This window comes from Anastrepha obliqua, unplaced genomic scaffold (assembly GCF_027943255.1).
Source record: "Anastrepha obliqua isolate idAnaObli1 unplaced genomic scaffold, idAnaObli1_1.0 ptg000136l, whole genome shotgun sequence".
Taxonomy (NCBI): domain Eukaryota; kingdom Metazoa; phylum Arthropoda; class Insecta; order Diptera; family Tephritidae; genus Anastrepha; species Anastrepha obliqua.
The window spans coordinates 132,501-140,000 of NW_026562236.1; the positions used below are offsets into that span (position 1 = coordinate 132,501).

A 7,500-nucleotide genomic window follows, 5' to 3' on the forward strand; every position below is an offset into this window, starting at 1 on the left:
CCGTAAGAAAAACAAACAAACAAACAAACAAACAAACAAACAGACAAGCAAACAAACGAACAAAAAGAAAAAAAAAAAAAAAAAAAAAAGAAAAAAAAAAAAAAATTTATATAATTATTTTGAATCCATAATTCTTTTTATTCTTTTTCATTCAATTTGTGATCCATCAATTATATCATATTAAATATAATATATGATGGTACATTTTGTAATGTTTTTTCTTATTTTTTTCTTTTAAAAACCTTTAAACATGAAAATAAAAAGTTGTACTTATTATTCATTTGATTGAATGATAAGTTAATTTGTTCACAATAACAAAAGTGGTATATATTTATTATATTATTATATATATACATAAAATGATTAAAAAAATACAAAATAATTGAATCATAATAAATACCACCACTGTATTATTGTTGAACTAAGACATTCGCAACTTAATAAAAATGTTTAGAGTTAAATATATTTGATATATATTATTGAAAGAAAATCAATTTATATATTATTAATATTATTTAATTTTACTCTTTCAATTAATATATGCAAAAAAAAATTGACATTTGTTATAAATAAAAATAAATAAAAAAATACTCTAAGCGGTGGATCACTTGGCTCATGGGTCGATGAAGAACGCAGCAAACTGTGCGTCATCGTGTGAACTGCAGGACACATGAACATCGACATTTTGAACGCATATCGCAGTCCATGCTGTTATGTACATTAAATTCAATTTTAAAGTACTGCTTGGACTACATATGGTTGAGGGTTGTAAGACTATGCTAAATAAGTTGCTTATTCTTTTATAAAAATAATTGAATTTAAGCAAATGTGTATATTATTGGATTTTAAATAATTCATAATATTAATAGCAAAAAAAATAAAGATATATAATGAATTTTATTTATTATATATTCTTTAAAAAAAAAATCCTCTCAAATAAAATGAAATGATGAAAATATTGAATCTAAGTATTCTTTACAAAAAATTTTCATATTATTTATATATATATATATAAAATAATAATTTATATATGTAATTAAAAGGAGGAATGTCTAGCATAAAAATTAAATTTTTTATTCTAGGATTGCCTCATTTTACATTATTATTATTTTTATATATTTACAATATATAAAAGGAGAAAAGAAAAATAGAGATGAAAAGATGATATAATTTTTTTTATTAAATTGTGAGAAGATAAAAAAAGAATATTAAAACAACCTCAACTCATATGGGATTACCCCCTGAATTTAAGCATATTAATGAGGGGAGGAAAAGAAACTAACAAGGATTTTCTTAGTAGCGGCGAGCGAAAAGAAAATAGTTCAGCACTAAGTCACTTTGTCTATATGTCAAATGTGAGATGCAGTGTATGGAATATCTTAATATCTAGTATGAGAAATTAACGATTTAAGTCCTTCTTAAATGAGGCCATTTACCCATAGAGGGTGCCAGGCCCGTATAACGTTAATGATTACTAGAAAGATATTTCCAAAGAGTCGTGTTGCTTGATAGTGCAGCACTAAGTGGGTGGTAAACTCCATCTAAAACTAAATATAACCATGAGACCGATAGTAAACAAGTACCGTGAGGGAAAGTTGAAAAGAACTCTGAATAGAGAGTTAAATAGTACGTGAAACTGCTTAGAGGTTAAGCCCGATGAACCTGAATATCCATTATGAAAAATTCATCATTAAATAATTAAAAAAATAATGTGCATTTTTTTCATATAAGGACATTGTAATCTATTAACATAATAAAGTATTTATCAAAAGATCATTGGTGATATTAAGTTTATTTAAATTAATTTGCTTTTTAAGCATATTAACATAAAATAAATACTAATGATTTGATAAAGTGTTGATAGATTTTATTATATATAATGCTAAAATTCATTTTTTGAATTTTACAAAAAATTTAATATCTATGATATTAATATTTATTTGTATGCATTTATATGATTAACAATGCGAAAGATTCAGGATACCTTCGGGACCCGTCTTGAAACACGGACCAAGGAGTCTAACATATGTGCAAGTCATTGAGTTATATTAAACTTAATGGCATAATTAACTTAACTTAAATATAATGGGATTAATTTTTAGTCTATTTTTTAATAAATAGTCAATTAATTCAATCCCGGGGCGTTCCATATAGTTATGTATAATGATAATTTATTATTATTTATACCTCTAACTGGAGCGTACCTTGAGCATATATGCTGTGACCCGAAAGATGGTGAACTATACTTGATCAGGTTGAAGTCAGGGGAAACCCTGATGGAAGACCGAAACAGTTCTGACGTGCAAATCGATTGTCAGAATTGAGTATAGGGGCGAAAGACCAATCGAACCATCTAGTAGCTGGTTCCCTCCGAAGTTTCCCTCAGGATAGCTGGTGCATTTAAAAATTATATAAAATAATCTTATCTGGTAAAGCGAATGATTAGAGGCCTTAGGGTCGAAACGATTTTAACCTATTCTCAAACTTTAAATGGGTAAGAACCTCACCTTTCTTGATATGAAGGTTGAGGTTATGATATAATGTGCCCAGTGGGCCACTTTTGGTAAGCAGAACTGGCGCTGTGGGATGAACCAAACGTAATGTTACGGTGCCTAAATTAACAACTCATGCAGATACCATGAAAGGCGTTGGTTGCTTAAAACAGCAGGACGGTGGACATGGAAGTCGTAATCCGCTAAGGAGTGTGTAACAACTCACCTGCCGAAGCAACTAGCCCTTAAAATGGATGGCGCTTAAGTTGTATACCTATACATTACCGCTAAAGTAGATGATTTATAAAACAATTTCGATTGATTTATAAATTTTGAAACTTTAGTGAGTAGGAGGGTACAATAGTGTGCTTAGAAGTGTTTGGCGTAAGCCTGCATGGAGCCGCTATTGGTACAGATCTTGGTGGTAGTAGCAAATAATCGAATGAGACCTTGGAGGACTGAAGTGGAGAAGGGTTTCGTGTGAACAGTGGTTGATCACGAGTTAGTCGGTCCTAAGTTCAAGGCGAAAGCCGAAAATTTTCAAGTTTTTAATAAAAAAAAATATTAATAAAAATATATTTAAAAATAATTAAAATACTTGAATTATTTTGAACGAAAGGGAATACGGTTCCAATTCCGTAACCTGTTGAGTATCCGTTTGTTATTAAAAATGGGCCTTGTGCTCATCCTGGCAACAGGAACGACCATAAAGAAGCCGTCGAGAGATATCGGAAGAGTTTTCTTTTCTGTTTTATAGTCGTACTACCATGGAAGTCTTTCGAAGAGAGATATGGTAGATGGACTAGAAGAGCATGACATTTACTGTTGTGTCGATATTTTCTCCTCGGACCTTGAAAATTTATGGTGGGGTCACGCAAACTTCTCAACAGGCCGTACCAATATCCGCAGCTGGTCTCCAAGGTGAAGAGTCTCTAGTCGATAGAATAATGTAGGTAAGGGAAGTCGGCAAATTAGATCCGTAACTTCGGGATAAGGATTGGCTCTGAAGATTGAGATAGTCGGGCTTGATTGGGAAGCAATACCATGGTTTATGTACTCGTTCTGGGTAAATAGAGAATTACGATTCTTGTTCCCCGGATAGTAGTTACGTAGCCAATTGTGGAACTTTCTTGCTAAAATTTTTAAGGAATTATATCATTCGATATATATTCCTTTTAAATTATAACGATTATCAATTAACAATCAATTCAGAACTGGCACGGACTTGGGGAATCCGACTGTCTAATTAAAACAAAGCATTGTGATGGCCCTAACGGGTGTTGACACAATGTGATTTCTGCCCAGTGCTCTGAATGTCAAAGTGAAGAAATTCAAGTAAGCGCGGGTAAACGGCGGGAGTAACTATGACTCTCTTAAGGTAGCCAAATGCCTCGTCATCTAATTAGTGACGCGCATGAATGGATTAACGAGATTCCTACTGTCCCTATCTACTCATTCTAATTGTGAACGTTGAAGCGAACGGACGCGTGAGCGGATGTTTTTACTTTGCGAATTATAAAAATATTCTTGAGCGATTGTTTTTCCCTAGAAAATACTACATTTTACCGTCGGCAAGTGACGTACATTGTGTACAAATCGGCGCGTGTGTGTGTGCAGGAAACTGTTCGGCTGTCGTGCGACCGTCGGTGGGTTTTTCGCCGTTACTGAGAGACACTTAAATTGCGCGTACCTGACTGGTAGCTATTAAGCGAAAAACTATTGTGCGTGTAATTGTCCCGTCAAGTGGGCGCCGCTATAATTGCGCGCACCTGTGTCGGTGTAACACGTGCTGGAAAACTTTTATTGTTGTGCGGGTAGCGAGGAACGCTATAAATTTTTGCGAATTCTCTTTTGTGCTATATCCGCGAGTGATTAGCGCTAATTGAGTAACGCTGCGGTGAAGCAGTGCATGAACTGTGCATTGTGCTTAGTGAGTGCCGTTGTGTGAGTACGGGAAAATACCGCTGTGTTTTCCCGGAATTTTAGTGAGAGACGCTATAATTGCGCGCACCTGTGGGAAAACTAAAATCGTTGTGCGGGTAGCGAGAAACACTATATACGGCGTAACTGTATAAGTGTGTGATAAACTGTGTGTGGAATTGTCGGTGGACTCTCCCGTTAGTGGGTGCCACTATAATTGCGTGCGGGTGCCACTATAATTGTTGTGCGTTTTAATTGCGTGACGCGATTTACAGTGGTGGCAGAGGGCTATGCCCAAATTAGGCGTAGGAATGAAGAGGGCGAGCACCCCTCTCCAGGGCAGTTCGAGATTGGCGTCATCAGCGATGGATGAGTCAACGTCGGGGGAGGAAGAGGTCCTCCTGAGATCACCCCCCCGCATGAAGAAGAAAACCGCTGGAGGAGCAGCGGTCACAACAGAAAAGGTGACGGCGAAAGCACCCGTAATGGGTAAGTTGGGGGTAAGCGGAAGCGAGGGCGTTTCCGAGGGGGAAAAAAAGGGGGAGAAAAAGGTGCGGAAGGCAGGGGCCAAATTGGGTCCAGCCGGGCAGCGGATGGAGAAAATCCGCAGAAATTCGGGTGCTTCCCTGGAGAATTCGGGAGCGTTCGGTGAAAAAGTTGGGGGGCAATTTATGGGGCGTTTCAAGTCCATTGTGACGGCCTTTAGTGGAACCGTCATAGACATGGACGGCGTCCCAAAGAACGCAGCGAAGGACCTCCTGGGATACTCCTTGGAGTTCGAGGCGCTTTTTGTGGAGATGGTGGCGGAGATCGCCCATCTTCGTGGGCGGTTGGAAGCCACAAAAACAAGTAGGGAGGAAGCACCTCGGAGGACGGCTGGAGCTTCGCTGGCTGGTGCAGCGCTGATGCCGGCACCTCAGGCGCCTGCGCCTGTGTTGCCTGCGTTGCCGGTGCCCAAGCCAGTTGAGACCTGGTCGGTCGTAGTAAGGGGTAAGACCCCCACTACGTCCAAAGAGGTGATCAAAAAAGTAGTAAAAGAGGTAGGGCCTTCTATGGGGGTAAGGGTGCACGAGGTGCGCCCGTTGAAGGATGGAGGTGCGATTATTCGCACCCCATCAGTTGCTGAGAGGGATAACTTGGTAAAAAATGCCAAGTTTTCCGAGGTGGGGCTCGATGTGAGCATACGTCGGAAGCTGGGGCCTAGGGTTGTGGTCCAGGGGGTCCACACGGAGATCTCCCCTGACGAGTTCATGGGAGAGTTGTTCCGTTTGAACCTCAAGGAGTTCAGCCCTGGGTGTCTGGAGAAGGACGTGAGGATGATCAGCCGTCCTTGGAAGGTCAGCCCTGATGGAGTGACGAATGTGGTCCTTGAGGGCACGGACATGCTAATGTCCGCCCTCCTGGAAGCAGGTCGCTGCTACGTAAAGTGGTTTTCCTTCCGGGTACGGCCGGACCAACTGACGCCCGGCTGCTTCCGATGCATGGGATTTGATCACAGGGTGGCAGAATGCAGAGCCAAGAAGGATGTCTGCCGTAGGTGCGGGCAGGAAGGACACAGGAGTGCAGGTTGTGGCAATGCCCCGCATTGTCGCAACTGTGCATTTAAGGGCAAGCCAGCCGGACATCTGATGATGTCCACTGTCTGCCCGGTGTACTGTGCCATTGTTGCCCGTGCGAATGCTAGACATTGATGGTTGAGCTATATCAACTGAACTGTCAGGGGTCTTATGCCGTGATGTGTGAATTGGGGGCGTGTATGTCGGAGGGGGGCTGCGGCATTGCTTTGCTCCAGGAACCATACTCCACCAATGGGGTGGTGAGAGGTCTTCCTGGTGGCTTCAGGGTCTTTACGGACCTTGGAGTCAATGCCGCAGTAGCTGTGTGTGAGCCAAGCTACTCTTGCGTAGTGGTTGACTCATCACAGTGGGGAGTATGTGTGTGTGTTGAGGGCGATTTCGGCAAAGTATATGTCGCCAGCCTATACTGCAAGTTCAATGAACCTCTAGAACCATACTTGAGATACATAGAGGCGGTGCTACTACGTGAAAGTAGCAACCCTGTCATCATGTGTCTCGATGCCAATGCCACCTCCCCGATGTGGTTCAGCAAAACATCCAGGCACACTGCTGGATATCGGAGCCACAGTCGTGGTGAGGCCATGAGCGACTGGGTGGTGGCAAATAGCCTCCTCATTGCAAACGAACCGAGTGAATGGTATACGTTTGATGGGCCTAGAGGAGTGAGCGACATTGACGTGACGCTCATGAATGAAGCAGCCGCGAGCAAGTTTGAATGTAGTTGGAGTGTCAAGGGTGGTTGGGGAATTAGTGACCATAATTTAATTCAAATCATGGTTACTCCTCGTACCCCACAGTCGGAAAGTGTGAGCCCATTGAGACGATGGCGTACCACATGCGCCGACTGGAATAGATACGGTCAGACCGTTAGAGAAGCGGTATTGGGTATACCGCTTAACGTGTTTGAAAATTTCGGGGTCGACGAGCAAATTGCTCGTTTATCAGAATGTGTCTGGGGGGTTAATGACACGATGTTCAAAAAAGCTAGGGTTGCCAGACTTAAAGGTGTTAAGTGGTGGACTAGCGAGTTGAATTCAAAGAGGAGGTCTGTCCGGCGCTTGAGGCGGTTGTTTCAACGTGGCAGGCGGACCAATTCGGAGAATTTGCCACAGCTCAAGGCTCAATTCAGAGTAGGAATGAAGGAATATAAGAGAATGTTGGTAGAAGTCAAAGAGGAAGAGTGGAGAAGGTTTGTCGGGGAAAATAGGGACGACCCTTGGGGACAGGTCTATAGGATCTGTCGGGGTCGTCGGAACGAGATGGCTAGCTCTCTTCGCGTGGGTGACACTGTGTCATCCACGTGGAGAGAATGCGCCAGTGTTCTGTTAGGCGAGTTTTTTCCCAGGGCTGAGGTTCAGGTTCCTCCTGCACAAGAGGTGCCTGTCCCTCCAATAGAAGTTGAGGAGTTGGAATATGCGTTTGGCCTGGTCAGGTCTAAAAGGTCTCCAGGTCTCGATGGTTTGAACGGAGAGATGTGTAAATGCTTGTGGGAGTTCATTCCGGAATATTTG

General features: G+C 41.3%; 2 pseudogenes; both read left to right on the top strand.

Annotated features, from left to right (window-relative positions):
* Positions 1-588: 588 nt before the first annotated feature.
* On the top strand, positions 589-769 carry LOC129251976 (5.8S ribosomal RNA; annotated as a pseudogene).
* Positions 770-1,214: 445 nt separating this feature from the next.
* Positions 1,215-7,500, top strand: part of LOC129251967 (large subunit ribosomal RNA) — a 9,731-nt pseudogene continuing 3,445 nt past the window's right edge.